The sequence below is a fragment of the Salminus brasiliensis genome, chromosome 3 (genome assembly GCF_030463535.1).
Source record: "Salminus brasiliensis chromosome 3, fSalBra1.hap2, whole genome shotgun sequence".
Lineage (NCBI taxonomy): Eukaryota > Metazoa > Chordata > Actinopteri > Characiformes > Bryconidae > Salminus > Salminus brasiliensis.
This window is the reverse complement of record NC_132880.1, coordinates 32,691,130-32,699,309: the sequence shown is the minus strand read 5'-3', so window position 1 is coordinate 32,699,309 and position 8,180 is coordinate 32,691,130.

Below are 8,180 nucleotides of genomic sequence, written 5' to 3'. Positions count from 1 at the left end.
CTCCAGTGCTGATCTCCAGTTTACTAATTGTGAGACTTCTAGCACCGACTGCCTGAACCTCTGTTGTTGAGGTCTGTCACTTTAAAAAGGGGGTGTAGTTTGTAGTAATCAATTTTCACTTCGACAGTAACTTTGAGTTTGAGTTTCTTTGTGAATTATATTGACCATGATTCCATTTATAAAAGCAAAGAAGGGGGAAACATCCAAGGGGGTGCATATTTTTTATAAGCACTGTAGGTCAATCTATACTACAAACACTGTCACACATTGTCTGATTCTTTTTGTTATTTTGCATGCAGGGTTTTGTCTGAGAAGGAATGAGTAAGACTCTGCTTTGTTGTGGTGTTATTGGGTCTATTTGATCCCATTTGAATTGTGAGAACAGTGGATAAATGACACTTCCGCCACTGTGTTCATCAGTCGCCTTCTGTGTACAATAATTGCGGTGTATTGATCCAAGGGAGTTTATCTATTAACATAGCTAAGTGCTTTCCAATGTAATACCCCGCTTTGTCTCCCCTTATTGAATAGCACACTCGACATCCCAGGCTTGCGAAATCAGACTGGCAGCAGCTCTTCTAAAACCTTAAGAAGAAGTTATGAACTGTAAGAATTTGTATTTTGTGCTACTAGTTCCCCCGACAGTTGTGGGCAATTCACTTTTACACCACTGTTGTAAATATACATTTGAAAATTTGAGGTCCCCTCAATAAAAGCTGTGCACATGCATGGCATGTCCTCTTTTGGGATTTCAAAGCATTTGGAATTTTGACTTTTTGCTAAAATGGTCTAGTTTTGGCCATTCTGTCACGCTGACATTTCCTTCTGTACAGTCTGCAATGCGTCACCCTCTGATTCCCTGTGCCCTTTTTGTGCCAAAAAATATTCTCCCAGGACAACATAGAGTATGCTGGTGGATGCTAAGGTACAGAGATCAGCCAGTCATCTAAAATAACCGTACAAAACCTGGATTTCACCGACACCTAGGAGGCAAGCTAGTCAACACAACTACAGACCAGAGACTGAAATGATAATGACAAAGTAATTTGTTTGGTCATTGACTGTGCTGGTTAGTTTTTCTTTAGCCCAGTCAGTCAATACCCAGCCAATGGGATCAATATGTAGACATTTCACTAAGTATAGTGAAATAAAGATACATGTTTTATTTAAAGCAAAATAATGTTATAGACTCTAACTGCAGGGTCACTGATTATTGCAGCCCATTACATGATAATTAATTACATTTATAGCTGAAAATTAAGTCATTTTAGCTAGACAATAATGTTATCCATGATACCTAATCTAGATAATTAGAGTAGTCTATGGTAACAGAAGTTTTTAATAACACTTTTGGCCCTTTTGAGGCTTTTTACAGGGTTAAACCAGTGGTCTCCAACCTTCCTCCTGGACAGCCAACTTCCTACAGATTTCAACTCCAACCTCTAACACACTCCATTAAGTCAATCAAGTACTTATAAAGGCAGTAGTTAATTGGATCAGGTAGGTGGATTAGGGTTGGATTCAAAGTCTCCAGGAGCAGAGTTGGAGACCACTGTATTAGACTAATCAGTATTTTCCTTTATCCAACAAAAGAGGGGGAGAAAGTCACAGTGAAGGGTCTAATATAAGTAACCTTATATTAGAGAAACACTTATGACCTAGTTTGTTGGGTTATTCATATAACCAAGCCGTGCTGGATCAAAGTAACCCAGCGTGTGTTATCAAAGGACTCTGGAAATTACCAAATTGGCTTGTTTTTAACCCAATAGTGTATAGGTGGTGTCATGACGCCTAAAAGACTTCACAACATATCAGATATGTTAAAACCAGAGACAAACCTTAACTATTTTACCTTAACTACTAAAACTATTCAACACATTGTGAAAAATAAAGAACCCACTGGTGAGCTTAGTAATAGCAAACAACCTGGCAGACCACAACAGTAAAGGGCTGAGGAATTGAACCTCTGAACAGATAAAGATCATTCTACAGGATTTAATGAGAGATATAAAAAATACCATAAATAAAACACCAGCATGACCTCTCTGGGTTTAGCACAAAATGCAATCCACTGGTAAACCTCAGGAAAAGCCAGGTTACAGCCTTTTCTAGTAAAGCATGTTAAAAGTCTATAGAGTTTACACACAACGTTCTTAAAAAGATATGCGATGATTAAATTTGACAACATGAAATCCTGAAAATCTGGAAAGAAAGAACGAAACTTGTCTTTAAAGATGATGTGACTTCAGACAAGTGTGCAGAAGCATCTTAATTTTTCTGAAACCAATAAAATAATAAACAATAAAAAGATTATTTCAAGACTGAAGGCAAAGGGACCCTGAAAAATAATGACTAATGGAAAAAATAATGACTTTCCATTAGCATCTTAAAATAATGACATAGCATTTGCATCTTAAAGTAATGAGTATGACTATCTCAAACTAATGAGATAGTATCTCAAAATAATGACTTCCAAGCAAGAACAAACCTACATTATAAGTCTAGCAGGTCATCACCAGAGACGATCTATAGGTCAGCTACTCCACATAGGCATTAATTACAATCTGCAACACTCTTAAAACAGATGTGTTAAACTCAGTAAGTTATTTCATGAAATGTGTTGAATAGATAACATGCTAAGACTGGTAATGCAAGAAAGTTGTGCTGTTTAACATAACCTTTTTAAACCAACTAAACATGACAATTTTCTTACATATATTGTAGTCGTATTTACAAAAATGCAAAATGATCATCTGTGATTTATATATAGTTCACAAAAATATGTAGCTACCCTCAAATTAAAGTTGACACTTAGTCATTATTTTGAGATACTAAGTCATTATTCTGAGATGGTACGTCATGGTTTTCAGATGCTAGTGGTAAGTCTTAATTTTGTGATGTCAACACTAAGCCATTATTCTTAAATCTCATTAGTTTGAGATACTAAGTCATTATTGTAAGATGCTAATTGGAAGTTGTTATTCTGAGATACTATCTCATTAGTTTGAGATACTAAGTTATTATTTTAATATGCGAATGGGAAGTCATTATTTTGAGATACTATCTCATTCATTTGAGATATTCAGTCATTACTTTAAGATGCAAATAGGAAGTCATTATTTTGAGAAAATATCTCATTAGTTTAAGATACTATGTCATTCTTTTAAGATGGTAATGGAAAGTCGTTAGTTTGAGATACAATTTCAGTTTGAGATAGTCAAGTCCTTTTTAAGATGGTATGCCATTATTTTGACATCCTTATAAGTTGAATATGTTTTCTTGTTATTTTGAAGAGATTTTGAGATGCTTCGTGATTTTCATGAATAAATAAAATCATTTTTTAAAGGTATTATTGTACTTTCATATCATATATTCCAGAATGTTCACTGTAATAATGAATAAGAACCGACTATAAGGATAGAACTGATATACTGATACAAATTAATTGTGTGGTATAGGTGCTATGGTCCCATCATCAGCTTGTATCAACAGCTTGTAACTATTTTTTCATCATTTAAAATGCCAGCTCTCTCCATTGTGTGAATATTTCTTGATGAAGGGACAGTCCAGAAATCGCAATGCATTACACTGTATGTCCAGAAATATCTATGCAGTCTGTATAATTAGTGAATTCAGCTACTTTAAAGTTATTTGCACACACAGCTTGTATAATCTCCATAGAAGAGCATGCTCTGGACTATCCACACATAAACTTAAGGCCATCAAACCCAATGCCAAGGGTCAGCTAAAAGGTCCAGCATTGGACTGTGACTGCACTCTCTGAAGATAGAGCTCCAACCAATACCTTTGTGATCCAGAACTAATCATCCACCATAAGTATCTAATTTTAAGTAATATTCCTTGTAATGTCTTTCCAGACAAATAGAGCCTACAAAGGGAGGGAGGGGCTCTACTAACCCTCTAAACAGGATATGGTCTGCTGGCGGGTAGGAAAGTGTAATTTTAAAATTCTATTACCAGAGAATAGCCCTGCCAGTTTGTACAGACGTTCCTGTAGTTACTGAGTAATACATCTTAGTGTGTCATAAGCCTTTCTGTGTTAAGGGGTTAATAATCTTGATTGCAGAATGTTGGAGGAACATGTGTCTACAAGCTGTTTAAACTCTTTTCTTTTATTTTCCTACAAATTTAATATGCTTTTAAGGCACACTTGCGATGCTCCAAAACCTGAGCCATGGAACATTGCAGAAGTTTAGGAAAAAAACGAAATTGGAAAACTTTAGCACAAGTCCCAGGGTACAGCCAAAAATAGGAGTATCACAGACTGTCAGTCAAAAGTGACAACTCGTATGGAGTAAAGTCAGGCCTGCCAGTAGTGGGTTTTTATTGCCACCTTATAAGCACCTAACTGCATCCGTTTGAGAACCCACAGTCATCTGAACCTGTTTTCAGCCTTCTTTTTCTCACTCCACAATTCCACAACCACTCACTCACAAGCTCTGCTATCTCTCTTGCCACCTTGCTGGCTCCACACCAACACGGGCAGATAAAGAGAGCAACGAGAGGAGTGAGGGAGTGTATATTTAATTTTATATTTTATTAATAAAGACATTTCGCTTCCTCTGCACTCACACACCCTCTTCTCGATGTCAATTCCTCCCTATTCTGCTATCTAACACTCTCTTTATTAGAGCAACACAAAGCTGTGTGCTCAGGGAATCCTCATACAGGTTTCCTGTGTGACAGCCAGTCACTTCCCATTCTCGCACTTCTTCCCTGCTGCTCATTAGCATATGTACTATAATTGAATTAGAGAATGAGGAGGCATGCTGGCATTGCCTCAAACGTGTTTTCAGATGTTTATGTTGTAATTATTTTCCATATGATCAGTACTCAGTGTGAGAACAGAAAAGGAACTGGAAAACAAACCCAGATTTGTTGTATTTGATGAGGTTTCTGCAGCCTCTTCCTGTAGGTCCCCTAGTGGCCATTTTGCTGGCAATCTGGATACGTTTAACTAATGAAATGAAATGAAATCAAATATGTGAAAATTTTCCCAATAAATCAGGTTAACTAGGACAACTGCTGACCCTGTGTGTGAAATGTTGTGGTTCTTTATGGAGTTACTACTAAGCACATTGGTTAAAATGGATGCGTTGAGAACACCCTGCTATAAAAGGCCTTGGGTTAAAATAAACAGCACAATTACATCTCAATATCAAAAACAGTGGAACAGAAGGACATTTAAATATAATAAAAGCTTTAAGAATATTATTTATTTAAATATTATTTATGCTTGTTCACCTTTGAAGACAGAAATCCAGTTTGCTTGCAGTTTTGTAAATCATTTAAAAAAAACATTTCCATCAAAATATGTGAAATTAGAGAGACCACCAAAACAGGTGGAGATTGGAGGTAAATCAAAATTGATTTGAATCAATATAAACATATTATAATTTGCATTTTTAAAATAAAATGTATTTGTATATTGTATTTTATTATATTATCATTTGGTCTTCTAAAATTTCATTCATTTTACTGAAATGTAAACAGGCTTCCCTGATTATCTTACCTAAAGCATTTAATTAATTAGCATCATCACATTATATTTTTATTTTTATAATTTTATTGTATTTTATTATATCATAATTTAGTTTTCTAACAATTAAGGTATTTGAACTGAAATGTAAAGAGGCTGCCCAGCATATTTTACCTAAATGATGTGGCTGTATTATCTATAAAAACACAAATACTGAATTGGTTGAAATAGTCACACATCCCCATCCTCATCCCACTCCCCACTCACCTCGGGCAGTTATGGCGTACTCTGTAAAACTGTTATTATATTATTATATAATACTATTAGCTAATGTTAGTCTGCATTAAGTATGTTTGTTAGAGTAAGTCTGTCTTAGTCTGAGAAAAGCTGTAAACCAGAGCGTTTTGGTGGTATTAGCTGATATCATCATGTTAGCCCTGTTTGTTTGTGTTAGCCTATTAATGCTGCCTAGTTAGCAGGCTAGTCTGCTATCTTATATAGTTTCTATGACTTTTGAGGTTCAGTCACGAGTTGTTGATTGGTGGCTCTAATACGTATGACTCCTCTAATCACACTGTAAAAAATGATGACCAGAAATCGACAGGCCTAAGAGCAGATTTGGCTTCACAAAGTCACTGTACAGCAGAAAATTGTGTCATGAATTCATGTTGACCTTAAAACACATTAAACTGTGATTAGTCGAGGAGAATTTGATTTCTTGGACTAGCTAAAGCTGAGATTTTCCACTTCTCTGCTAAGATTGTTCTACACCATTTCACATCCATTGCCTAGGGAACTAAATAGGCCTGCACTAGGCCTACTAATTCAAGTAATGTGTCAAAAATGCACCCCATTAGGAACACGATCTATTATATTAGTCTTTGCCACCCAGTGCCTATTGAAATAAATAGGCCCACACTGGCCAACTAATACAAGTGATGCGGATGTCATAAAAGCACCTCATTTGCAACATGAACTATTATACTCAATAGTTTTGTAGTCCAGTCCTCAGTGTAACCCAGGTGAGGTTTCTTTGGACTTCATAATAGGATCTGAGAGCTTTGCGTTCGAGAGGAAATGGAAGTAACGTTAAAGCATAGGAGATAAGCCAAATCCAATTATATGTAAATGGATCTTAGCTGCTGCCCTCTTCTAGGCTACATAGAGAACCCAAAGCTTTAAGCTCACAAATAAAATCACGAAGCGTCCCGGCTACCTGTAATACACATGATAATACTGCCACTATATTCGGGTTCAAGACTTGTGCCTCGATGTCTGGCACTGACAAATAGCTCTGGGTGGATCTTCCATTATTTTAAACTGCAAGATACACAAGATCAGGACTGATGGTCCTTTAAATTAAGAATTGCATAAAAAACTGTCCACTGCTGCAGGAAAACTTTCACTCACAGTACTTCTTATAGCTTGCGGATCTAAACATCTCATCATTGGCTGGACTGTATCTCTGTTCCATCACACTAAGTCTCCCCCAACCCCCCAAACACAAGGCACATCTTTGGCAAAGGTTTTTGTTTGCTGGTAAAAATGTCCAATAGAGTAGGGTAGGCAAGTGAACGTCTCTGGTTAGCAGTTGATGTGTTTGCCTGAGCTTATGCAACAGTGCCCCCAAGTGAATGTCTTAAGGCAATACATGTTGAAGGCCTATCAACATGCCCTATGTTACATGAAGAGAGCACAAGGCTGCACTCTGCATGAATTCAGTGTTACTTGCTTACCAACCAAGGTCATTACAGTAGCTTAAGACCAAACAAAGGTATGTTTGGAGAAAAAAAAGATGTAGAACAACTGTTAGGCAAAGGGGGTGGATGTATAATATTTTGGACTTCTGTTACAGCCAGCGGCATGAGGAACATTACACTGGTAGAAGGAAGAATGGATTCAATGAAATATGAAATGAAATCCTGGAAACAAGCAACACACTTTCTGTAAATGAAAACTGAAGATACAAAAGGAATGGGTTATGCAGCAGGACAGTGATCCTAAACACACCTGAAAATCCACAATGGACTGCTTCCACTGTGCCCCAACCTAAACATCATCAAAAATCTACAGATAGACCTTAAGAGACCTAGAAGCCTTATGCAAGAACAAATGGGGGGAAAAAACTCAGAACAAAAAGTAAAAGCCTCTTAGCTCTTAGCTGGCTACAGAAGAACATTAACAAGCTGTGATACTTTCCAAAAAGGATATCAGAAAGGGTGCCCTGGGCCCTTTTTGTTTCTTTAATATCTTACACATGGACAATGTGTACGATATTAAAGAAAATATGCCATCTTTAACTTTAAGCCTTTTGGAAATCAGGTATTTAGCTACAGTAACAGGTGTTTTGACCGGGGTGCCCAAATGATTGCATACCACTGTAACTAGTGCTAGCTAACTGAACATTAGACAATAACCAGTCCTGGGATGCTATTAATAATATTAACAATAATATAATAGTTCTTAGTTTAGATATTCTTTAACCTACATATAGAGGAATGCTGCATAAAGCCAAAAAGGTAGCTAATGCTAGCGCTAGCTAGCTATTTTACTCTCAGCCTGGCTAGCGCTGAGTTGTTGACTGTTGCTAAGGAGACGGGCGCGGTGTAACGGTTTTTGTGCAGACACTGCAGTTAAGCAGTGTTAACGTAAGTAGCTATTAGTTAACATAAAGAAACAC